This window comes from Lepidochelys kempii, chromosome 9 (assembly GCF_965140265.1).
Source record: "Lepidochelys kempii isolate rLepKem1 chromosome 9, rLepKem1.hap2, whole genome shotgun sequence".
NCBI lineage: Eukaryota > Metazoa > Chordata > Testudines > Cheloniidae > Lepidochelys > Lepidochelys kempii.
In genome coordinates, this window is record NC_133264.1 from 94,743,176 (window position 1) to 94,770,627 (window position 27,452).

The 27,452-nt window shown below is 40.9% G+C and overlaps 1 long non-coding RNA gene across 1 annotated transcript in view; it reads right to left on the bottom strand.

The window, feature by feature from the left end:
• LOC140916958 (uncharacterized) overlaps window positions 1-27,452 on the bottom strand; it is a 93,020-nt gene that overhangs the window by 7,424 nt on the left and 58,144 nt on the right. The window contains exons 5-6 of the long non-coding RNA XR_012160695.1: window positions 20,942-21,201; window positions 4,404-4,542 (exon numbers count right to left, since the gene is read on the bottom strand). This is a non-coding gene — a long non-coding RNA (uncharacterized lncRNA). The remainder of the gene's footprint in view (window positions 1-4,403; window positions 4,543-20,941; window positions 21,202-27,452) is intronic.

Below are 27,452 nucleotides of genomic sequence, written 5' to 3' on the forward strand. Positions count from 1 at the left end.
GAAAAGGAGGACTAGTGGTACCTTAGAGACGAACCAATTTATTTGCGCATAAGCTTTCGTGAGCTACAGCTCACTTCATCGGATGCATTCAGTGGAAAATACAGTGAGGAGATTTACATACACACAGAACATGAAAAAATGGGTGTTATTATACACACTATAAGGGAGTGATCACTTAAGATGAGCTATTACCAGCAGGAAAGCGGGGAGGGGGGGGAAGGAAACCTTTTGTAGTGATAATCAAGGTGGGCCATTTCCAGCAGTTAACAGGAATGTCTGAGGAGTGAGCTGTAACTCACAAAAGCTTATGCTTAAATAAATTGGTTAGTCTCTAAGGCGCCACAAGTCCTCCTTTTCTTTTTGCGAATACAGACTAACACGGCTGCTGCTCTGAAATCTGTGTCAATGGAAAATCAAAGGTTTCCTCTAGCACAGTGTTGCTCAAACTGGGGTCTGCGGACCCCGGGGGGTCCTGAAGGGTACTCCAAGGGATCCATGGGCCCTGCTGATCAACTGCTCCCCCTTCGTCTATCTCCTGGAGGGTACTGATGCCAAACGAGGAGAATTTAGGCATTAAAAGTCCAGCGGGACAGCGGGGCTAAGGCAGGATTCCACTCCTGGAAGTGGCCAGCATGTCCCTGGGACCCTGGAGCGGGGCGGGGGGGCAGGGAGTGGCAGGAGGTCTCCACGCGCTGCCCCCATCCAGAGTGCTGACTCCACAGCTCCCATTGGCCTAGAGTCTTGCAGCACTGACATTATATATGGTGATAAGAGAAATATGCCCATCATCACAATTAACTAACAATCTCGGGGCCAACTCTGTTGAAATTCATGGAGTCGTGTCCTCTTATCTCAGCAGGGAATTTATTCCGTTATAGGTAATGGCTGATTTGCCCACTGCCACCCCATTTAAACATCTCAGACCCTCTTTCGCAAACATCTGCTCTTCATTGCTGCATGCTCTGGTGCAGCTCTGTGAAGTAAACAACTCATTGGGAATAGAAGAAAGATAGTTTAAGTGACCCAACAGAACCTTCCACAGACTGCATTAGTCCAACACCAGTTATTTAGCTCACTATAGAGTGACTGGTAGAAATTCTATAACCTGTTTTATACAGGAAGTCAGACTGGATGAATTGATGGTCTCTGCTGGCCTTAAAATGTATGAATCCATAAAAAGGCTGGATTATCTCCTGAACCTTAACCAAACCTCTCAACTTGTCTCCTCATTCCATTGGACTTACTGCCTACCACACTTGTTTCTCCATGTTCCTCACATCCAGCCCTCACCAAAGTTCCCTAAGTGTTCTCCCTGTGAAACCGGAGCATAACGTGTCCTCTCCCCTCCCCCTCCAGTCACCACTACACCCCTGATCCTTCATCACTTCCTTATCTGTTTTAGGAGCAGAAAGACAAAAAAGACACCACAAGCTTCAGCAGAGAACTTGAGAATGGCCTCTGACCTGCTAGTCCCTCACTTCATTGACTCCCTGATAGAAAATTACCTCATTCCAAGGACCAGGAACTCAGATGGTATAAATAGGCATAGCTCTCCTGTAGTCATGATTTATACCAGTTGATAATCTGGCACTATAAAATACACTCAACTCCACATTAAGCTTCTTTTCTCGATCCCTGATGCACCATTCACTCCTAACTTTCTGGCATTCTCCAATTTCCCATTAATGTTCTAGAAGCCTGATCAAAAGCCCAGCCTCCCACTACCTTCCATGGGTTTTGGATATGGTCCATAGGGTACATGTTATTACAAGGAAGAACACAAGTACTAAGAAATTGGTTGTGAACAGTGCACCAGGGAGAAAGCAGAGAGGATGCCAGGTTTTCAGGTGACTCCCTGTTGAGGTTGAGATAGGACGCAGCAGGTGTTAGCATAGAGGCAATCAGGGTGGGATGGAAGGAACGTATCCAACTGGAACAATGGAAGCTGGGTTCAGTGTAGGAGTGATGAACGTTCAGCCAGTTCTCATTTTGTCTTATATGGTCCACACATCCGTTAAACAGACGGGTGTTAATTGTGCAACAGAGCAAGATTCCTGAGCCTCTACACTGCACATGGGTAAGTGATGGCAGGAGACTGCCTTAAGACTGAAATCTGGCTGTGTTTCCATAGGCCGTTCCCCAAATTTTGTCATCTGTTCGTATTTTTTGTTCAGGGAGAGAAAGCACAATGCATATTTATTGTTTCATTCATCCATCTTTTGAAGCGCAAAATCAAGTACACTTTTTGTTATGGCTTCAGGCTACCATTTGCAAACTGCTGGTTATCACAGTGCACAGGTACCTAGAGGAGTTTCAATGAAATCTTGTTTTAACCCTCAAATTGTTACATGTTGCTGTCAACCCAGGGACCTACTTAATGGCTCTGTCAGAATAAATGTTAAAACATGTTTGCTTTTTAAAAATTATTTTGATTTACAGTAGTGCCAACAAACCACAATCAAGATCAGGACTCAATGATCATCCATTCTGAAAAATACATCATAGGAGGGAGTCCCTGCCCAATGAGCTTACCATCAAAATAGACAAGACACTCAAGGAGTGGGGAACACCAGCAGTGTGGGAACACTTTGAATAGTGGGGGTGCTGAAAGCCAGCTCCCTTACCCCTGTTGGCTGCCTCCCCGCCCCAAGCTGGGGCGGCGCGGGGCCAGCAGCAGAGCCCTGGGGCCAGCAGCCAGGACCCTGGAGTGCGGGTAGCAGCTGGCCAGGACCCCGGACATGTGGGGGCCAGCAGCCAGGCATGGGGGAGGGCGTGGCTGGGACCCGGGTGCGGAGCCAAGAGCGGAGCCCCGGCTAAAACCTGGGGGCACTGTAGCACCCCCGCGCTCCTAGTTCCCATGGCTATGGTAGATATGAAGGATTATTCTCTCCTGTGGACAGATACGGAACTAAGATATAGAGAAGAGAATTGACTTTCTTAGGATCACACAGGAAGGCTGCAGTTGTGTCAGGAATTGGACCAAGAGCTTCAGCCTAGTTCCTTAACACAAAACCCTCCAGTTGCTTTTTTAAATAGTTTCTACATATCATATTGCCTATTTTTGAGGCATATTGTATTTCAAAACATAAATGTAATACATCTGGCGAAGCTTAATACAAGACCATTAGGCACAAAAGACCAGGGTTAGTTTATACAGCTCCTGGAGTTGGTGACCAGCTGGAGAGAAAGCTTAGAACACTGAATACTGCACCTCAGCGCACCCAGCTACTTCCACTTTCATTACTTCTCCCATCCAGTTTGTGCCATTTTGAATGGGCTAGTTAACTTGCAAGACAAAAAGCTGCAGCCCTCAACTGAGTAAAATGAATGAGGAAAATAAAAACCATTTTTGGGACTGGTCCTGTATCCACTCAGTCAGTGGCAAAACTTGTACTCACTTCAGCTGGAGCAGGCTCAAGTCTACCAGTGTCGCTCTTTGAGTAAGTGACAATCAGAAAAATCAATCAATCTGGAAACAGAGCACCAGATCGTCAGCGCTACTACAGTCCAATTCCTCCACTCGAGTAAAACAACAGGAGCTACCCTTCCACCAGCACAGGTGAAGCTCTGGCTGGGATAGAGCTAGCTCCATGCCTTTCACATAGGGGTGTGCCTACATCAGGAACTGCTCCCCACTGGCATCGCAACACCTTCGGGGTACTGATATTGCTGAGGGGAGTTACAGGAGGATAGGTCCATCCGTGACTATTAGCCAAGATGGTCAGAGATGTGACCCCATGCGCCAAGTGATCCTAAACTGCCAACTGCCAGAAGCTGGAACTGGACAATGGGATGGATCACTTGATAATTGCCCTGGTCTGCACATTCCCTCTGAAGCAGCTGGCACTGGCGACAGTCGGAAGACAGGAAACTCAGCTAGCGTGTGACCCAGTATGACCGGTCTTATGTGCAGCATTACTGCGGCTGCTCTAACTGCAGCAGGGACCGTACGCTTTGCCCCTACATGATCACATGATATACTTACTGTGTATGATCAGAGCCCTGTCATTGCTAAGCACCTTGAGTCATTGGCCCCCTTTTCACTTCTCATCATGTATCTTTATTTGGCTTATTGGCTTAAGAGGAGTTTGATTCAATTATGGTTGTCAGAATTTGGCCCCAAGCTGTTCTCAGCAACACTCCAGAAGTAAGATAAGGATGATTTCAAGAATTTCCGTTACTACCTAGAGCTTTCTGTAACGTGATTTAATATTCAAATCCCTTCCTCCATCCACAGAAAAGGAACAAAAGAAGGAAAAAGGGCATCTAGTCTCCTGCACTCATCATATTAGATTGCTGTAAAGGCCTAATCCCTCTGATTTGCATAGTAGGTGGAGAGTGTTTCGCTCAGTTACTGGAAAGGAAAAGCTCCCTCCAGAGGCAGGAAGGGTTGCTGAATGTACCTTTCTTTGTGCTATTCAGGCTCTGCTGTCTCTTGTGATGGCTGTAACTTTTATCACTGCAAATGATGGCATTCTTGTGCTATTTCTTCTTCAGGTCTTGGTCTTAAAGCTGCGCACAGCTCCTTTGACATCATCTCTTCTGAAAATATGATCAGGAGAATTAAATTAACTGCAGGGAGGGGAACCAGAAACCCATCAAAATGATGAACTGTGTATATAGGCCTTTTGTTTCAATGGTGCAGTAAGAAATAACATCTGACTCAAAACAGCCATGAAAGCCAGAGTCAGATTGGTCACATTATTGAGAAACTCTTCCCACCTTCAGAAATAAAGGGCATCACAAGGCAACGGTGCATTGCTAAGCATACACAACACAGAACGTGACTGCAGTAGCTTTACTGCCAAGCCCAAGATGACTTCGGCTACCCCACTGGATTGTGATGCATTGAGACGGAGGATTCATGACTTTCGCCACTAAGCACAACCCCTCTGTGTTTTCTAACGAATTTAAGGCAATAAAAACAGCTTTAAAATATCTAAAAGGTGCAGTACTGTGTTACATAATAACAATAATAACTTATATAGTATTTTCACCAGGGGAATTCATTGTAGAGCTGGGAGATAAATGAATAACTCATTTTTTTTAGTTCAGCTACAGTTCCAACCCCGCCCTGTCCCTCCCCCCAAAAATTAGCTTTTGGATCAAACAGAATCTAATTTCTTTCAGACTTTTTGGTGAATTGAAAAAAACTTGTTTAGGGTTGGTTGCAGAGTGGGGAGACAAATATGGGTTGCCCCCATCCCAGGTCAGTGCGCTAATCACTAGGCTAAAGGGAATAAGGGGATTGGGTTGTTTACATTAGCATGACCTCTTCTGGCCACTTTTCCAATGTCCAAAACGATTTGTGTTGAATTCACGACTATCGGACTAAAAGTGTTGAATAAACTTGTCATCGGAAGAATCCTGTCTAGTTCTAATTCAGTGCACTATTCACAGGCATGCGGATATTGCTATCTCTACTTTGTAGAGGAGGAAATGGAGCAACACAGAGATGCAACGGCAAGAGGCCCAAGGCAAGGCAGCGTTGAGAACAGAGCCCCGCTCTAACAGGGTGATACTGCATGTGATGTCTGAAGTCAGTGGGACCACTCGCATGAGTGATCTGAATGTAGCCCAGCATGTGGAATGCTGGTGTGATCGTTACCCAATAATTATCTAAGGCCCTGATCCTGTATCCAATTAAAATCGGTGGCAGAGCTTTCATTCACTTCAGGATAACCATGCCAAGCCTTTAAAAGGTGACCTCTTCAAAATATAGTTGGAAAAATGCTCTCAATTTCTTGTGTGCTCTGAGATCCATGACTGCTAAACAACCTGAGACTTTTTCGTTCTTTGTGCCTTGCTTAATTTCACCTTTATTTAACATTATGCATCACAAAAAATAATTTAATTTCACAATTTACATATACAAGAAATAACAGGACAGATTCTGATCTCACTTACACTGGTGTAAATGCAGATCAATTCCATTGACTTCACACAATGTAGTCAATGAGACTAAGGGATTGATTCAATGCCAAGACATCCGTGGAAGTCTTGCCATTGATGTAAATGGACATTGAATCAGATCCAAAAAGACGAATCCGACCCATTGTAATTCAGTCTTTTATGATGTTTTCTGTACTTAGATGTTTTCTAATATTTTGACATATTTTTGGTAGGGCTATCAAGAGATTGAAAAAATGAATCACGATTAACTGTGCAGTTAAAAAAATTAATTGCAACTTAATCGTGCGATTAATCACACTGTTACACAATAATAGAATACCATTTATTTAAATATTTTTGCATGTTCTCTACATTTTCAATTGACAGTTACAACACAGTTCAGTTACAATTCAGTTACAACACAGAATACAAAGTACACAGTGCTCACTTTATATTTTTTTTATTACAAGTATTTTCACTGTAAAAAACCCAAAAGACATAGTATTTTTCAATTCACATAATACAAGTACTGTAGTGCAATCTCTATCATGAAAGTTGAAGTTACAAATGTGGAATTATGTATAAAAAACCTGCATTCAAAAATAAAACAACATACAATTTTAGAGCCTGCAAGTCCACTAAGTCCTGCTTCTTGTTCAGCAAATTGCTCAAACAAGTTTTTTATATTTGCAGGGGATAATGCTGCCCGCTTCTTGTTTACAATGTCACCTGAAAGTGAGAACAGGTGTTCACGTGGCACTGTTGTAGCCAATGTCACAAGATATTTATGTGCCAGATGCGCTAAAGATTCCTATATCCCTTCATGCTTCATTTCCAGGAGACATGCATCAATGCTGATGATGGGTTCTGCTCGATAACAATCCAAAGCAGTGCATGTTTATTTTCATTATATGAGTCAAATCCCACCAGTAGAAGTCTGATTTTCTTTTTTGGTGGTTCAGGTTCTGTAGTTTCCGCACTGGAGTTTTGCTCTTTTAAGACTTCTGAAAGCACGCTCCACACCTTGTCCCTTTCAGATTTGGAAGACACTTCATATTCTTAAATCTTGGGTCGAGTGCTGTAGCTATCTTTAGAAATCTCACATTGGTACCTTCTTTGCATTTTGTCAGTGCAGCAAACGTGTTCTTAAAATGAACAACATGTGCTGGGTCATCATCCGAGACTGCTATAATATGAAATATATGGCAGAATGTGGGTAAAACAGCAGGGGACATACAATTCTGTTTAATTCTGTTTAACAGTGCGATTAAAACCGCAATTAATTGTGATTATTTTTTTGCCATTAATCAACAGCCCTAATTTTTAGTACTATATATTTGTGTTAAAACATTTCAACATTTTCTGAAGAGACTGCATTACATGGAAAAAGAAGGGAATTAGTATTATGTGTTACAAGAATACTGCACGTGATGTGTGATGCTCTGCTGGAGTCCAAAAGGATGCTGAGTCTGAGGTTTGCATATTGTTTTTTTTTTTCCTTGTTTGGCATATCTGGTTGCCACTAAAGGAATCTGCTTGTGAATGGCAGTCTGTGTTTCATTCCATAAGAGGCAAGTGCACTTTGAGTCAAGTTTCCTGGGAGACATTTGTCAGCGTCTGAAAGGCATTTCTAGAGTTGTGAGAGAGACGGTGTCTGGAATCTCAAAAATAGAAACTGAGCTGCATCAAATGTGGTATCAAGGTTTGTTTCCAATAACAGCAAGTGAATGTCATCGAGCCAAAATACAATCCTGCCGGCTACAAGGTAATGGGGACTCAGGGGAAAGTTTCCAGCTCCATGCAGGAACGTCTTAATTTGATCTTCATTGGCAATGGCGATTTCCATAAATCTTTTTATAATTTGATTTACTAACTCAGGGTAAGTGAAGCAATATAATAATATGGTTCTGAGATACAAAGAGACTGTACATACAAATGAGACTGAGTGGGCTCAATCCTGAAGAGAGGGTTAGAGGAAGAGAATCTAAGCCAACTTTCTGCTCCCTCTGACTTGAGTTGGCCTTAGCTTTCCTCCAGTTGATGCCAGCTGCAGCAGTGTCATAGGGACCTTGTGCTAGCCAAGGAACAGCATGACTCCACCCCATGCCTACCCTTACCCCTAACCCTGCCACACATGCCATGATGGAATCTTCAGTTGGTCCTTCAGGGTAGCTTTTCTCTTTTTCGGCCAAAGCCAGACCAAGAATCAATAATCTGGCCCTGTATTTCTCTGGTGTAGGTGGCATTTTAAGGATACAAAGCTTAACTATTTCAGCACCAACCATTATTATCTCCAAACTTTGCTTCTCTTAAAAAAAAAAAAAAAAAGAGCTGAGATTTTCAAAGGAGCCAAAGGGAGATGATTGCCTAGTGACTTAGAAACCTAGGTCCTATTGAAGCTTCAGAAAATTTGACCCCTAAATCCCATTGGCATCCAGTGAGAACTGGACACCTAACTCCATAGCCTCCTTTGAAATTACAGCCTCCACTGGTGAACATTGCTCCATTAAGGAAAACCCACGCATAGCAGGTAGGTACAATTTCAGTTGCCCAGTTAGCTGGGATTTTTCAGAGTATCCTGATGGAGTTAAGTGCTCAGAGTCAATGACACTTGAGGCCCAGAACCTCAAGATTTTTAGGCTCTAAATCCCATTGATCCTGTACGGGGAGACTTTGGCAAACCAGCAAAGTGCCTGAAACCACTATGGCTTATTGCTAAAAGCTGCCAAGTCAGCAGGCTACAAATTAGCCAAGTCAGCAGGCTTAGCTTAACCAAGGCAGGAGGCGGGAGTGGGGGGGTGGGGCGGGGGGTTGGGTGCCACAGAGAGGGCAGCTTGACCTCGCGTCTTTCCTGATAAGAATTGTGTTGAAGTTGCTGATACATGCGTCTTAGAGGAGCAGGATGTGCCCCAGGAATGTCTATTGGGGCCTCAAGGCTGCAAACTCTGGAAACACCCACACCTGGTTAATCGATAATCAGAAGGAACCTCTCGCTTGACCATTGAAACTGCTTACTTAACAAGTTTGCTTTAAGGGACATGTCATTCTGTTACTAATGTATAAATAAGGGGAAAAAGTTTGAGGTAGTGGGACTCTTCAGGACTGGACTCTTTCTCTCTGGATGCATCTTGTGTTTCCCACAGGCAGACGGCCTGCCGCTGTGCCACTCAAGAGCCACGCTCAGCTTTGGTAATTATCAAGGGTTGGGGGTGTTTTACTAACTTGTTGCGGATGTGTGTATAGGTGCTTGAGACTAAGTAAAGTTTAGCTTTAAGTTAAAGCATTCTTGTGTTGTCCTGTTTGTACCAGCCATCTATTGGTCGGACGGCCATGTCTCCCGATTTATTTCCTGACACCACCTTGCACAGAGTAAAAGTTACCCAGAGCTTTGGGTTGAAAGAACCCCAGGTAACAATCCAAGCTTGAATGCCTAATTGCCATAGGTTCCTTTTGAATATGTCACTCCATATATTTCTTTGCAATAAATGATAAAGAGCCTGATTCTGCTTCCCGACTTATGGTGAATTATGCCTTTCTGCACAAATAGCCCCACTAAAAGTCATAGCCCCCAAAGGGTATGTATTTCCATTTTGTTGTGCAATTGGTTTACCCTGTTTCTTTCCTAAAAGACCTAACAATACTTTTATATCCTGATGAAATGATGTTTAAAAGACCCCATGCTGTGGTAAATTTTTGACCAGGAGAAGTGGCTCTTGTGAGATTAGCATATAGTTCTTTTGGGGCCTCCTTAAAGCTTTGTCTAAGAATGCAGAAAATTCATCAGAATGATTTGCATGCATTTAGAGTAGTGCTTCTCAACCTTCTCCACAGTGTGAACCCCAGGTTGACAGCCCCAGTTTTACAAATCCCTGAGGCTAGGCATCATATTTTAAAGGGTCACTAGAGATGGATGATTCATCCTGCTAGAGAAACCCAGGCACAGACAAGCACACACAACTGAAAATGAAGAAATACTCCTTTGCCACTTTTAAGTGGTATAATTAGTTCTTAATAATGATGCTTATGCAGCACCTTGCATCCAGGGAAATATGCAAATAGTAAATTACACCTTGCAAAACCCCTGTGAAGGTGAGAAGTAGGCCCTATTTTGCATATGGATAAACAGGTGATTTGCCAATGGTCCCACAGAATATGTGCAAGAGTTGGGAAATAAACTCAGAATACAGAATTGCCAGTATGTTATCCTAACCATCACTTCAGTCTTGTCCCAAATGACTGGAAATATAAACATAGAGCTAGATCCTAAATATCATACACTGGCGAGTCCCAATAGTGCTACGTGTAGGTGTAAATACTCACCTCTTGCACAGTCTAGTCCATAAAAAGTTTTCCATGACACTGAATTCAAACATATTTAGACACAACGAGGAGCTCTAGTTTGCTGGGATTGTTTGTCAAAAGATTTTTTTTTTCAGAGTTGGAGCATCTCTGCCTGTCACTAGCTCAGACATTGCTAGCAAACACATTTTTACCTGTGATGGTCCCTGGTAAATCTCCGACAGGACTTCCTTTTCTATGATAAGCTGCTTGTAGTTGCTCCCCCAGGGATAGTGTTTTAGATTCTCCGTGTCTCATTGCTCTATAACAGCATTCATAGTGTGGTGCTTTTCCAGTGTCTCCAATGCACTTGTCAAGAATGCTGCCCAACAGCAATGCAGCAGGGGACTCCACTGTCCCTCCAGGGAATGTAGGAAGGCCAAGGTGGTGGCAGAAGCTCCATCTCTCAAAAGTAGTTTTCAATTGTGCAGTGAAAGCTGCCGCTGCAGTAATATCGACCTCCACCAGGCAAACCTGTGTTGTAAAAGACCACTTTAAAGAATCCCCCATGTTTTCAGGCCCTTTTCCTTTTAGCTATATTAATTAGGATCCCCAGTCAGCAAGGCATTTAAGCACATGCCTATCTCTACATACATAACTAATATCATTGGTGTCAGTGGGTCTAAGCAAGTGCTTAAGAACCTTGCTGAATCAGGGCCTACAGGATAAATGAGCCATATAACCCAGGGCACAAAGAAAATACAAAGGAACCCGTCTTAAGCAACCACCTTGAAGATTACCAAAAATCAGGAAAAGGGACTGAAATAGATATTGTGCTTTTTAAAAATGATTGAAAAATCATTGTGGTTGGTTTCCAGAACTCTCATAATATTTGTCTTCAAAGAATACACAAATTAGTAGAAGTGATTACACGTAAAACGGCTCATTGCCATTTATGGAAGTAGTGATATAACATACCACAGCAATTAAGACCCCAGGAAGATCGGAAAAGGATAGTACGAATAACTAGGCATAAAGAAAGAATATGTCATTTGATGTCAGAGTTTCAAAACTGATATATATATATATATATATATATATATAAACTTTATATATATGTATATATAGTGAGAGATAGCTCTATATTAGTGAAGTCAGTGTTCATGAAAGATACTTGATTAACATCCCCTAAGATGGAAATCCTCAATTTATACACTGAAAACCTACAGTATTGGCAGCAGCAGTGCAGGCATCCTTCATGCTACCGACTGATGTGCCCCAGCTCCATTCGACCCTGATACACCAAAGCACTTCAGTGCATGCTTAACTTTAAACACATGATGAATCCCATGGAGGTCAAGGGGACTATTTATGTGCTTAAACCCGAGCAGGTGCCTAAGTGCTTTGCTGCATCCTGGCCCTGCAGAAGGATCAGGCTGGGGCGTGTTGGAGGGTGAGTCACTCTCCATGTCCAGTCAGTCCTTGACCTCGCCCCTGGAGACTGTGAACAAAGGATCCAGTTGTGATGGGGGTTTCTGAGATCACCAGGAAGTTGTCCTGTGTGAAATTAGACCAACAAGTCATTTCACATGAGCCAGCCATCAGATGGTAGCAACAACTTTTGAGTTAACCGAGGCCAGCTTCAAAACGAAAACCTAGAGGTAAGAGATTCTACATATGGTGCTATTGACAATTCATTCTAGTGCTCCCTGGCAATCTTCAGCCACTTCCTCACCAATGACAGTGGTGTTCATGAATTATGGAAAGAAACTGAGTACCCGTAACTTCACAAGGGGATATGGACCAGCCTTGGCATTGCTTGGGGTTTCACAGGAGGATAACTTTAATATCCAGTAGTGAAGAAAATGTGGGTATGTGTCCAGCTGTGTTCTCTACAAACTTTGAGCCAGATCCTAGCTGCTGTAAATTCGCAGAGTTCATTGGAGTTATGCTGATTTACACCATCTGAGGTTGTGGCTTGTTCTGTTAAAGGCTTCCAACATGTCTAAAATCCCTGGAAATAAATCTCAAATTTCAATGCTAATTTGCTAGAGAAAAACAACAGAGAGCTCATAAATTAAAAGTAAAGATGGCGAAACCAGAATATTTAAAGACACTTTTCTTCTTTTTTAAAAGTTAGCTGTTAGAACACAAAACAAGAACTTGCTATGGATTGGTGTTTTCAAACGACACCTATGGGGCAGCAGTCTCAATTTCCACCAATAAACTGATATTGCAAGACAAATACACTATTGATCAAAGTATTTTTGCCCAAATACTGTCTTGTTGAAAACTTTAAAATCAACTGAGGCATTTTCCACTTCTATTAATATTCATGCAAGTGAGAAATCATAAAACAAGTCAATGACATCATTAAATTGAACACCAATAAGATCTACTGAAATGAAAAGTAAATATTGAACAAGCTTTAGTTTTTCATTTCCAGTGGCTAAAAACAATACTAAATCATAAATATAAAGCAAAGTATGGAAATGTGTCAACTAAATTGAAGGCACAACTCTGAATAAATCATAACTGCTTGTCCAATGTTAGTTTCAAAAGGTACTGTTGAGTTGAAAAGAAGAAAAACAGCCTAATCAGCAACTGCTTATAACTCATGCTTCCATGAGCTTTTTAGTGCCTGGGATAACACTTTTTTTCTTTTATTTTTTTTACAAGGACAAGGGATATTTATAACTTTTTTCAATTGGTTAAATTTTCATGTGAAAAAGAAATAAAATTGAACATACGGCCTTCTTTAAAGTTCTACTTCAGGTTCACAAGAAGAAAGTAAAAGTTAAGAGTAGACAAAAATGTAGGGCTCAATACAACAAAGACTATAAGCATAACCGTATACATCTTAGTACTCCTCACTATATAAAGTTATGCACCTGCTTTAAGTCTTTACAGGGTCAGCTTCTTCTTTTGTATGAGTCAAAAGCCATTCTTTCATGGAAAACTGACAAATAAACTAATTTAAGTCTCTGTCTTCAAAAGCCAGTCTCAGCTTTATTTTTCTAATTAGCAAGACAGATTTTTATATGGTTAAAGCAAATGTGCTGTCTGTCAGAATCAAGGATATTGTGTGGTCCCTGTCATCTGTCAAATGTAATCAAGGGCTTTGTCTTTGGCATTATCACTAGGCAGGTGTTTGTAGACAACTAATCCCCAAAACATTCCTTTTATGTGTAAAAAACTTTATGATTACACAGATGTTCATTGCATTACTACCATTACATAACACTTTTAAGAATTAATTTTAAGAAGTAAACTTACCTGCCTTGATGCCATCAAATATTTGTAAACAAAACAGATTAATGTCTGAAATCACAATATTTAGCAAATCCTATCAGGTAGTTTAATTGAAAGAAATATAAATGAGGTTATTTTTTATTCTTAGCAGTTACTCCTCATTAACATTTAATGCACTGTAATAGTGTGGGTTTGTTGCCTCTTCTACTAAAAAAATCCAGCTTTTTCTAGGTTCACTTTGGAGAGCTTCCTTATAGCTGCTTCCACATCACCAGGGCTATGACCTATCTCCCTTTTCTTTTCAACCTGTCAGGTAATCCGTAGCATTAGCAAACCACTGGGATGTGTTTGCTATATAGAGGCTGTTTTTAGTGCACGATTATGCCAACACAACGAATTCACCACTGACACAAAAGTGTCAGTCAGAAAAAGTTCAGTCACTATATAGGCTACATATTTAAGATGTGGGAAATAATTGTCCTGCTCTCCTTGGCACTGGTGAGGCCTCAGCTGTAGCACTGTGTCCAATTCTGGGTGCCACACTTTAGGAAAGTTATATCTCAACTGGCAAGAGCCCAGAGGAGAGAGACAAAAATTATTAAAGGTGTAGAAACTAGGGCTGTCGATTAACGGCAATTAATTCATGCGATTAACTCAACAATTAATTGATATTAAAAAATTGTGATTAATCACAGTTTTAATTGCACTGTTAAACAATAGAATACCAACTGACATTTATTACATATTTTGGATGTTTTTCTAAATTTTCATATATATTGATTTCAATTACAACACAGAATACAAAGAGTACACTGCTCACTTTATATTATTATTTTTATTACAAATATTTGCACTGTAAAAATGATAAAAGAAACCCCATTTTTCAGTTCATCTCATGCAAGTACTGTAGTGCAAGCTCTTTATTGTGAAAATGCAATTTACAAAAAAAAAATTGTTACATAACTGCACTCAAAACCAAAACAATGCAAAACTTTAGAGCCCACAAGTCCACTCAGTCCTACTTCTCGTTCAACCAATCACTAAGACAAACAAGTTTGTTTACATTTACGGGAGATAATGCTGCCCACTTCTTACTTACAATGTCACCAGAAAGTGAGAACAGGGATTCGCATGAAACTTTTGTAGCTGGCATTGCAAGGTATCTACGTGCCAGATATGCTAAACATTCGTATGCCCCTTCATGCTTCGGCCACCATTCCAGAGGACATGCTTTCATGCTGATGATGCTTGTTAAAAAATACGTTAAATTTGTGACTGAACTCCTTGGGGGAGAATTGAATGTCTCCGGCTCTATTTTACCCACATTCTGCCACATATTTCATGTTATAGTAGTCTCGGATGATGATTCAGCACATGTTCATTTTAAGAGCACTTTTGCTGCAGATTTGACAAAACGCAAAGAAGGTACCAATGTGAAATTTGTAAAGATAGCTCCAGCACTCAACCCAGGGTTTAAGAATCTGAAGTATCTTCCAAAATCTAAGAGGGACACGGTGTGGAGCATGCTTTCAGAAGTCTTAAAAGAGCAAAACTCCAATGCAGAAACTACAGAACCTGAACCACCAACAAAGAAAATCAACCTTCTGCTGGTGGCATCTGACTCAGATGATGTGTCGGTCCACACTGCTTTGGACTGTTATCAAGCAGAACTCGTCATCAGATTGGATGCTTGCACAAAGGGACATATGATTCTTTTGAGCATCTGGCATGTAAATATCTTGTGATGCCTGCTACAACAGTGCCACGTGAACACCTGTTCTCACATTCAGGTGACACTGTGAACAAGAAACGGGCAGCATTATCTCCTGCAAATGTAAACAGACTTGTTTGTCTGAGCGATTGGCTGAACAAGAAATAAGTCTGAATGGACTTGTAGGCTCTAAAGTTTTATATTGTTTTATTTTTGAATGCAGTTATTTTTGTACATAATTCTACATTTGTAAGTTCAACTTTCTTGATAAGGAGATTGCGCTACAGTACTTATATTAGGCGAATTGAAAATACTATTTATTTTGTTTTTTACAATGCAAATATTTGTAATAAAAATAAATACAAAGTGAGCACTGTACACTTTGTATTCTGTGTTATAACTTAAATCAAAATATTTTAAAATGTGGAAAACATCCAACAATCTTTAAATGAATGGTATTCTATTATTAACAGTGTGATTAAGCACACAATTTTTTAATTGTTTGACAGCCTTAATTGAAACCTGACCTATGAGGTAAGATTTAAAACACTGGACATTTTTAATTTTGATAAAAGAAAGACTGAGAAGGGACCTGATAACAGTCCTCAAATATGTTAAAGATTGTTATAAAGAAGATGATGATCAGTTGTGCTCCATGTCCACTGAAGGTAGGAGAAAAAGTAATGGGGTTAATTTGCAGCAAGGGAGAGTTAAATTAGGGAAAAAAATTCTAACTAGAAAGATAGTTAAGTTCTGGAATAGGCTTCCAAGGGAAGTTATGGAATCCCCATCATTGGAGGTTTTTAAGAACATGTGCCAGGGATGGTCTAGGTTTACTTGGTCCTGCCTCAGTGTAGGGGGCTGGATTTGAAAACCTCTCAAAGTGCCTTCCAGCCCTACATTCCTATGATTCTATGTCTAGCAGGAGCAATTCTAATATCAACAAATTCTCAAATCCATTAACTCAAATTCTGTTGTGAATTTTCACATGGGGGGAGTATCAGCCAGTGCAAGGGCGTAACAATAAGAAACCCCTTACACTTACACCCCAGTACAGGCTACCTTGGGTTTAGGTGTGTAGGAGTAAGGGCTACTTACCTGCCTACTCTCTCCCTGGAAGAGGTGAGAAGGAAGTGGATGGAGCATTGGCAGAGTGAGTGGTGGGGGGAGGAGTTGTGATTTGCTGATGGTGGAGGGCAGCAGTAAAGTACTACCCTGTATGCGAAAAGAAGAAGTAGGGAGGGAGGATGACTCAGAAACCACCTTGCTGGAAAATTTCCAACAGCAAAATGGAAATGAAATGTATTGTTTCAACCTGAAGTGGAATATTTTAGTATTTGAATCGACCTGAAGTACTTTGTGTAATCCTCTCAGGAATGAGCTAGGGAGGAGAGGGAGGAAGAGAGCCCCATCTTAGTTCCAGTAGACGGCGTATATAAGTAGACCACAATGGGTTGGGGGGAAAGGGCATGACTGAGATGTTGAACTTGTTTTACATAATCTTATTTTGAAGAAATAAAACTAAATCCCTGAAGAAATGGGACTGAAATCCTGTGGCTGGGAATGTTCTTTGGGGACCAGCCTCACGAGTTATGGTCCCTACACCCTCACACAAACAAAATCTACCTATAATGGTCTTGGTCCCTAATACTCCTGATCCCTTCTATTAATGGGTTTGTATCCTGTACCTAAAGAGAAGATGGAATAAGGTATAAAGGATAGACCATCTGAAGGGAAACACCCTTCACAAAATTTAATAATATCACTTTTTCCTCTTGAAAAACATGTGTGCATCCAAAATATTTGAAGTTTGCAGTAACTCTCAAAGACACATTCCTTTGAGAAGTGGTCCCCTTGTGTATCTGCACCATACAATGTGGAATTATTTGTTGAATCTGTACTGCAGCTGAAATTAAGAAACATTTGTGCACACTCAGCATGAAGGAGATTCTTGTTACAATACATTTAAGGCTATTGCCATGCTAAGAACCAATACTGATATGTTACATGCACTGATGCTTTTCTCTGCGAGTAATATAATCTGTTACTAAACTGTGTACTTCACTGGAAACAAGGATGCATTGGACAAAACTGAAACAAAAAAAGTGTATGTATTGGCAATGACAGTGAGCCAAGTGATCAGGTACTGGAAGAAAATAGCCACTTTAAACACGGTTCGCTGAGAGCAGAGGAAACTGCACGGGTGAAAATCACAGTCTGCTTACAGCATGCAGGACTAGAATATAAATCACTGAATGAAAAATGATCAAGCCGAGATTTTCAAAGCTGCTTCCGGGAATTGGATGTCACATTCCCATTAATTTTAGTGGAACGGGGCATCAGTTTCCTCAGGGAACTTTGGAAATCTCAGTCTAAATGTCAGTTATTCAGACAGAAAATATAGGGTGAATTCTTAGAACTCTTGCTGTGTTATTGGATGCTGTCAGTTGCAGCACTTCAGTTGAATTTAAAATGATACTTTCAACCTAGCTCCCCATGTGGTCTGTTTTTACAGGCACAATTCTGCGTCTATATTCACATTTTTGCCTGTAGGATTAAGCTGCAGGTGCAAATATTAGTAGTTACACATCTGGCTTTCTGGAGTCAAATTATTATTAGATTTCTCATTATTAATATTTAAATGCATTCAGTTTGCTGTGGAGTCATTTCATTATGGACACAAATATCCACCCGCAGAACCAAAGGCCCTGCATGTCTACCTGCACATAGACAGCTAGTGAGAGCGAGAGTGAATGCATTCGAAGAGTTATTTACTCTGTCTCAGGCAGTTGTCTTAATATTTTATGCCAGTGGCTCTCAACCTTTCCAGACTACTGTACCCCTTCCACGAGTCTGCTTTGTAAGTTTCGCCTAAAAAACTACTTGCTTACAAAATCAGACATAAAAATACAAAAGTGTCACAGCACGCTGTTACTGAAAAATTGCCGACTTTCTTTATATTTACCATATAATTATAAAATAAATCAATTGGAATATAAACATTGTACTTACATTTCATTGTATAGTATATAGAACAGTATAAACAAGTCATTGTCTGTATGAAATTTTAGTTTGTACTGACTTCGCTAGTGCTTTTCATGCAGTCTGTTGTAAAACTAGGCAAATATTTAGATGAGTTGATTTACCTCCTGGCAGACATCTGCATACCCCCAGGGGTATGCATACCGCTGGTTGAGAACCACTGTTTTATGCCATCCCCTGCCCAGTATGTGCCCTTTATATGACACATATTTTTGTACTATTTCAGAAACATATTAGGGAGGTTTTACAAACATTATTGGTACATTTTTAGTCTTATGCCTACCTATAAAGGTGCCTTCCTCACCTCCAAACTCCCATAGGGGTGAAATCCATTTCTCACATAGCAAAATTTGCAACTACTTGTGCTTTCAGGGCTATATCTGGATGCAAGCATTACCCTAATTTGGCCAGCATGTCAGTATTCTAAGGCTTGAACATCCATAAGCAATGATTATCAACCTTCTGGAGTTTATAAGCCCCATAGGGTGCCATGTTGGTGGTACTACAGGACTAGGGGAAAGAGGGACCAGACCTATTGCCTGAGACATTCCTCTGCAATGAGGAATGGCAATAGTGAAGGTAGAGGGAAAGTTGTTTCATTGTGCTAAGTTCTGGAACTATGGCTACTCTATCATTCCCAGCTGTGGCAAAGAACAGGGACAATGAGCCTGACCCAAAAGCCAATTGAAATTTGGGAGACTTTCTGTGGAATTCTGCTCAGAGCCAAATATAATTTTTAAGCAGCTCATTTTTTTAAATTCTGCCCAGATTTATTGACTGGATCCTCCACTGATACACATTGATGCAGACTCAGAGACATCAATGGAACGACACTGATTTACACCAGCTAAGGGTCTGGCCCCGCAGTTTAATCTAAATTAGAAACGCTAAATTCCCTGTGATTTTAATATTAGGGAAAAGAACGGGTTAAAAATACTTTACTCAGTAACCCAAAAGTGTTTCGAAGGCAGACTGTTGTAGATCCTCGAGAAAGAGGATTGTTCTTTTTGTGGCCCCTTAATTATTTATGACTGAGTGATTTATGGATTTTAAGCTGTGGTTTGCTTTTGATTATTCTTTTTTTTTTCACCTTTGCTATTTTTTCCACTTCCCTAATCTAAATGTAACACTCTCTTTACTATTGATCCGGAGCCTGTTTCTGTGGCAAGCCATGTCATTTGTCAATGTTTTCACTGGTTGGCACGCTTCAGTTATTGGCATTGATTACCATGAATAATTTATGACTATGGGCTTTTAATCTGTCATTGATCGGAACCATCTTTTCTCAGAATGAATGGAGCGCTCCTGAGACTTGCCGGATTGACAGGCCCGGATAGACGTCTTCTATTTAGCCACAAAATGTATATGGCAGAAATAGCAGCAATTGAAGCTTTCACATGCTCCTCTACCAGTATGCCTTCGACCTGGGTTTTGACCATTTTTTAAAGGGAAAGCGTCTTCCAGGCTCTAGGACTGACACTTCTGTTGATAAAGGAAAGGAGCTCTCTAGTTGTAATGTGATCAGCTATGGATTGAGGCCATTACCTCATTTCCCAGCCTTTACGTGCTAATGACTTTCATTCACTACTGATCTTGGTGGGATGTGAACTAGTGACATAGCAGTATAAAATTCCTTACCCTATTAATAATTCCATTTCTTAGCCAATTCTCCTGATTGCTACATGCTCACAAGTAGATGCATTACGGAGAATGTAATATATATGCTTTACTCAGGTGACTATGAATGCAGATGTTGTGGGAACCTCTGGAAGATTCAGAAGTCCCTGAGCAGGCAGTGCAGGTATTCATGTACCTATGTCATTACTAGTATATATACCATCTACAGTAACCTACCAGGTCAATGTGCCCATTAGGTGGAGGATCAAGGGAGCAGGTAGATGTGTTATGTGAAGTTCTCCTTGCCCTATCCCAGCACAGTTCAGCTAGACCCCAGGTCTCCTTTGCTCTCTACATTGGCTTTCCCATAGAAATCAAGTCCAAGGCGTCAGGGCTAGATCCACAAAAGGACTTAACGGGCTGACTCCAAAATATAGATCCTCAAAACCCCCACTAAGCTTCTGCCTAACCCTAGAGGCACCTAAGTTTCTGCCAGTGGGCATGCACAAGACTACATTAAGTCCTGACACTGTTGAACTGCTGGACATCCTAGCTGACACCTAATCTCTGGCAGGTCACTCAGACTAGGTGTTCACCCATCTAGCTTGCCTGTGGGGCCCTATGTTGTAGATATTTTCAGAGCATACTTATCAGAGCATGCCTCACACAAGAGACAGCAAGGGGTGACCGGATTGGCACTATTTGGGGATATGTGTCAGAATCCTGACTTGCACTCCCTTGGGATGTATGAGAATCCCCACTCTGCCTGTTCTGCAGGAAGGACTTGAACCCAGCTCTTCCATCTGACAGCTGAGTGCCCTAACCACTGAGCTATTGGCTTTAATGTGCTGGGTCCTTGTCTCATTTTTTATGAGAAAGCCAGCTAAACCAGCTCAGCACTAACTCCAGGAGAGGGATCACAGCTGTGAATCCTGGGCAACAATAGGTGCCTCCTTCTGGCTCAGAGCTAGGGGCCAAACCTATTCTCAGCTTTTCCTACTGGCTATTTTATAGGCTCCTCACTCAGCTTGCTGGCTGGTCTGAATCCCATTCTTAGACACCTAATTCTCCCCATGCATTGCAAAGGGATCCCTGGCACCAAAAGATCCAATGCCCAAGCCCTTTGTGGATCTCACCCTTGGTCCTTACCTATAAGAGGCTGTGTGGCGTGGGCCCAGGGTAGCGAAAAGATCTCCTGAAGCTCCAGGATGAAGACCATGCTCAACAGCTCCACTCCTCAGGCACAACAGAATTGTCCACCACAAGGATAAATCTTGTCTATGCAGGAGACAGAGCTTTTTCAGGGGCTGGTCTGAAACTGCAGATCAAACTCCCACAGGAACAAAGGACCATCACAAACCTCACCATCTTCCTCACCAAGTATACGGCACACTTCTTTGACTTGCATTCTGTAACATAAACACAGAAAAGGTGTGTGTGTGTGTGTGTGTGTAAACCCTACCAAAACAAAACACTAAACTGCACACACAATTCTCTCCCTGGTGAGAGCACGAGAGAAGAGTCATATTACTTAATGCACTAGTGGAAGATGCTCAGATACGATGGCGATGGGGCCATCTAAGATGGGGCCATAGATAAGTAGATAGATGAGATGAGAAATGGATATTTGTAAGAGATGAAAAATGGGAGAATTAGAATATTGAGGAGACCTTGGAAGAAATGAACCAGAGCTGAGATGGCAAAGGAAGGTGCTGATACTCCACTACTAAAATCACCTGGGGGGCTTCAATAAATGAAAAGTGCTTGGAACCATGATGACACTACGGTGAAAATAAGAGGTGTGACCTGAACCTGACAGCAGAATTACTTCTTTAGCAAATGCAAGGGCATCTCTGCCAGACAGCCTGTGATTGCCAGTCTTCTCAGGTTAATGAAATAGCTGAATCAAGGAAGAAATAATTCTAGAGTGGAAGTGATTCTGAAAAAGAAATAACTGCTCTTTCTAGGAAGGAATAACAACAGTGATCCTTCCAGGTAGCATCCTAATTTAAATGCACAGCTGCATCCCAGCCAGAGAAAACAAAGAGCTGCAGAAAAGCTACACTTTTGTACTGTTGGGATCCTCAGGCTGATTTGCTAGGATAATTATTGTTAGATAAGCATAGCTAGAAATGGGAATTTTTGTTCAAAATAAGGAAATAAGATAAATAAGTTAGACAGAGGGAGACTGAGTACTTTTCTTAGACTCATTAACAGAGTGATTTGCTTAGCGTGTCCTGACTTGTCCTTATGTCTAAAGAGAACTTGTTGTCTCAAACTGAGATCAATACAAGCAGGCATTCCCACTATTCTTTCGAAAATATTGTGTCAGTATTTTCAGAGAATAATATATTAATAGTATTTGGCATTTATGTAACAAATTTCCTCCAGCTAAAGTAAAGTCATGCAATAGTATTTTCCAAAGGATAGTTGTTCCAGCATCGCAGGGTCCCCTGTAATGTGGGTATTAGCCCTGCTTTATGGATGGGTAGACTGAGGCCTGGGCAAAAGCAGCTAAGGTGGGATTTTCAAAAGCATTTAATGTCGACCTAACTTTACTCCTCAAATGGCCCTTTCACCAGGTTTCATTGGTCATTTTTGTTTTAGCAGTTGACAAAATCTTGGCCATTTTAGCTACAAGGACAATTGATCAAATTGTCACAGGCGGTTGGCTTCTGTAAAAACATCCTCATGACATGAACGTACTAACCTCCAGAGGGGTCCTGCTTGTCGGTGGCTGAGCTGGGTGGTGCTTGATCTTCATGGAGGCTACATCCCTTTGGGATTTGCCAGGATAACCATGACTTGGTTCCCACTGAAGCCATTGAGAGTTTTACCATAGATATCTACAGCAGCAGAGTTAGGATATCTCTAAGACTGTCATTGACTTCAGTGGGAGCAGAGATGGCCCAATGCTGAGCAGTCTTGAAAATCTCTTCCTAAGTGACTTTAATCAGAGCAAGGTAGTGACAGAAATAGGAACAGCATTTGAGTACTCTGATCTAACCCCCACACAGCACTGCCTGGCTAGAGATGTTTTCAGAAAAGGCTTTAGACAATTGCTGAGAGCCAAAGGAACAGAACCTAGAAAAATTCAGTGAAAGTAATCTATATTCTCTTCTCCCTAGAGCAGAACACAAGGAAAGGGCGAGAGTGCAGAATGAACATCTGACACTGCTGGCTATATTCTCAACACCAGATGAGTAGGAGGACATTTCCCCACACTGTCACATGTAGAACAAAACGTCCAAGTAGGCTTGGGATCACAGAATCCAAGTTAAATATTACAACTCATTATATGGTCACAAGCCATTAGTTTCAGGTCCAAACTGGCAAGAAAGAGCAATTCAGATGTATGTGGGGGAAAAAAGAACTCAGAACAAAAACCTAAAGATTAATCAGAAAAAAAGGGGTTTCATAGCAATTCCCTCTTTTCCCTTTACCATCCTATTGCTTATGATTATGGCTCATTAGCCACTGTCAAATATTTCACCATTTAATCCTCAGCCTTATTTGAGAGTAGCCGCATTACATTTTGCATTCTGGCTATCAGGAGGCTTGTACTTGTGAGTCTTGTTTTTCCCAATCCACTTTACCAGTTCAAATATATGATTATTCGTCAGCCCCTTCTAAAGTGCTAACTCTGAGATTCAGGCAAAGAGGGAAATTGTATAAAATAAGTTCATTTCTTCTTGTAATGCTAATTATAATGCAAATCATCGCTCAAAACTAGTTTAGTGCTACATACACGAAAAGATGTGGTCTGTACAATGAATGACTTCCCCTCCAATATGCAGTCCATTATGTTTCCTCAGTTCCAGCAGCCTGTCAAAATAGTTCTGTGTGCAGCTAGCAAAAACTCTGAACATCTATTAAATCATGACAAATATTTTCTTTCCTTAGTTTGTCTAGGGTTATAAGTATTTGAGAATTACAAAATGCCAGAAATTTTATTGCAGCTGTGCCTGCACCACTTATTTAAACAAGTGGGACACATTTATCTTCGTTTGACTTATGCTTTTAGCTGGAGCAGACAGACGGCATATTGTTTTTTTTTTTTTTTCTGAATTTACTAAAGGCTTAGGGCGTCCATCTGGTGTCTTATGCGATGGAATGCTATGAAACAAATGTATTCGTTCAATCAATATGTGGAACTTTTCTTCATGGGGAGAAGAACCACTCACTCAGTGCTCTGGGCATTTAAAAATAAAATGGCATAACTTGCCCAATCAGTCAATGATAAACTATAAACCGTTCAGCGCCGCAGTTTAGACGTCTTGCATCCGGAGGAAATATGGGGTGAAATGCTATAGGATAAAATAAGATCCCCTTTCCCCAAAGCTTTGCCACCACACAAACTGAGCCCAAACTTTGGGGTTGTTTGAAGAAATATTGGTTCATTCACGTGTGTGAGAGAGCTAAGTGTGAAGCAGATACGGGGTGGACACTGAGCTTTACTCAAGTGCTAGCCTCAAGGAGGGAGGAAGTCTGTGTTTATCATAGAATCATAGAATATCAGGGTTGGAAGGGACCTCAGGAGGTCATCTAGTCCAACCCCCTGCTCAAAGCAGGACCAATCCCCAATTTTTGCCCCAGATCCCTAAATGGCCCCCTCAAGGATTGAACTCACAACCCTGGGTTTAGCAGGCCAATGCTCAAACCACTGAGCTATCCCTCCCCCCCGTGGTTTAAAGGTGGTTTAAGCCACCTTTCCACCCCTAATCCTGGGAATACCTAGGGGAAATAGTTAAATCACAGTTATACTCTAAAGCAACCTCGGGGCTGCTCTAAATTACATTAGCAGTGCACTACTGGCTCTCTCTGCACTTATTTACTGGCCCAGGACAACCAGAGAATAACATGCTATGGCCACATCCTCTCTCTTCTCCAATCTATCCCACCACATCCCCTATGTTTTAAGGAGAGTGCAGGGAGTGGAACTGATGGATAGATCCAGATACAACACCTTCATGTGAACCGTTTATTCCCTTCTACTCAAGGGGAATCCTCATCTACACACTCAACACAGCTTTCCACATGCTTTGTGTAGAGAATCTGTCTTGGACAATTTAAAATTTCCGTGTACCTCTGTGCTTCCTGATTTCATCCAGGAAAGGAAGCAGAAATATTGAAATTACAAAGAACCCTAGGACTTGGCACAACAGATTAGATTCAGATCCTGTACACTGTTTCTGACAATGTCCAGCACCAGGTGCTTCAGTAGAAGGTCAAAAAAGTCTGTAATGAAATAACCTGTACTTAGAAGAAGTGTTTCACCTAACACAGGTTATTTAAGGGTTTGTCAGTGCTAGAGTTTCAACTGGGGTTAACTGATTGCCAATCAATTTGCATTAACTAACACATTTTGTATGTGAGCTTGGCCACTCCACCAACCTTCCAGAACACAGATGTTTGAGGTGTACCGTGGAATGTCCAGTCTGCATGTACACATGTGTTGGCTAAACTAGAATTAATTGGCAATCAATTTATTTGAGTTAAAAATCTCTAGTTGTCCAACATTTATTGGTGGATTATCACCAAAGCATAAGGATAATTATGTAGCTTCTTTGCAAAGGCCTTAAATTGCTACAAAATAGGAATTCTCCTCTCACTTGAACACTGGCAAAAGTACTTTGCAACCACTTAGCGTGGCTATAAAAGACCATATACAGTACAAGGCAGCAGAGAATTGTGTTCTAAGATGTTCTAACTGACATTACAGTGTGTGATCTGTGGCACAGCGGAGGAAGGTTTAGATTAGATTGTTTTCTGACAAGCATGAACAATGAGTGGAAGTTGTTTTGATTACATCATTTCATTCCAATGCCATAGAGTCCAGTAGCATTGAGAGTATTGCAAGCACAAGGTCCTTCAGCATGATTAGTATAATTACAATGATTAGGGTAGTGGTAGCATGTGCGGGAACGCAAGCAATTAGCATAGGACTTTCAAACAAATAGCAAGGCGTTCAAACAAATAAACTAAAACAATGACGTCAGACTGCTAGAAGAAAGGGAGCTAAATTTGATCCGAAGACTTCAGTTGCAAATATACAGTAAAATAGGATTCTACAATGGAGGCTACAGAAAATAATGTAATCTGGAGTGCACTTGAGAAATTAATTATGCCTCTCTTTTGTTGCTTTTTTGACATGACGGAGATCTGGATAAGTATTAGGTTTTAGTGTAAATCAAGAAGATTAGGATGTTTGCCATTTTCCTACAAGTAGTCTTCATCTGTTTAATCTCCTTCAGTCCTGTCATCCTCCATTTCATCCTTGGAGAGATAATTTAAGGGGGCGGGGAGCAGGAATTATTAGGGGCACAGAAATTATTTTGATTTCATTTTAAGAAGTCATCTTGGTGTTTTGACTATTTCTTTTGATCTCTGGTGGCATAAAAACATTACAGAATAATTGCACTTTCCTGTTCTAAAGGAGTCCAGCTGTTCATGACATACAGTGAAAAAAGGTTTTAATCGCAAGACAATAAAGACATGTTAAGTGGATTTTTACCTAGGAGCCCATGAAAAGATTGGACTTCTGAGTGGAGTTACCCATGGCATCCTTCCAGTCAATGAACAGTCTAGGAGAAGTTCAGCTAGCACACATAATTTCAGTATTTTCAGGAGAGTGGAGAAATTCACATTAGGGACAGGCAGTCCAGCTGGGAAATGGTTTCAGTGGTTTTGGGCGTCAAAATCAAATTGAACTTTTCCTCCAGTTCTGAAATGTTTTGATAACTTTTGATATCTTTTTTCCATGATAATGTTTTGGCACAGCTGACCTGGAAATGCCAAAATACCCAAAGAAACACCTTTCTTTTGTGTTCCTAGCCTAGACAGAGAGGAATAAGGAATAATCTATTTTCATAAGGTTTCTCGCCCTGTTTTGCAGATTTGAAAAGGTTCCCACATTCCAGAAAGGCTTTTGAAACTGTAAATACTTTTCAAACACCAAACCTGAACTTTTAGACTCTTGGAGGTTCACTCATCACTTATTCACACCTAAATATGTTTTTTCCCCTTCCAAAAAAAAAAAAATCAAAGCGAAAATTAGGAATTTTGCACATCATTATTAATCATATGTACAACGATATGGCAACATTCTGCTCTTATTGGCAAGTAAATCCAGTGTGTTTGTGATATGCAACAGATGGTTGAATGTCACTTTACTATCTATATTTTATTTGCCAGTTCAACTTTTGCACATGGACCTTTTCAATTATCACACTGTGTAGTACAAGGGCTTACACAATATCCAGCAATTTTTGGCAGCAACTGCTCAGTCTCTGGTTGCTGCCAAATCTCTGGCAGTATAAGCTGAATTCCTGTTTAGTATACATAAGCACAAGGTTCTCATTATACTGGAATTTGATACTCAGGGCCAGAAGGCTCCACATACAATGTATACCCAGAAACGCTGTCTTGTCTTTAGACTGAACAACTGTTTCATCTGTGGTGTATTAAAAAAACTGTCATAACTAAATGGACAATTGTATATACACACAGAGAGAATTAAAAATGAATCAACAAACAATGGAATAAGCAACAAATGCAATACCTAAAGATGAGAGTTATTTCATCAGAATGCACTGAAAATTGGCAGAGACCAGCAAAGGGTAATTGTAACACTCTTAGTAACTAAGCTGATGCTGCTATA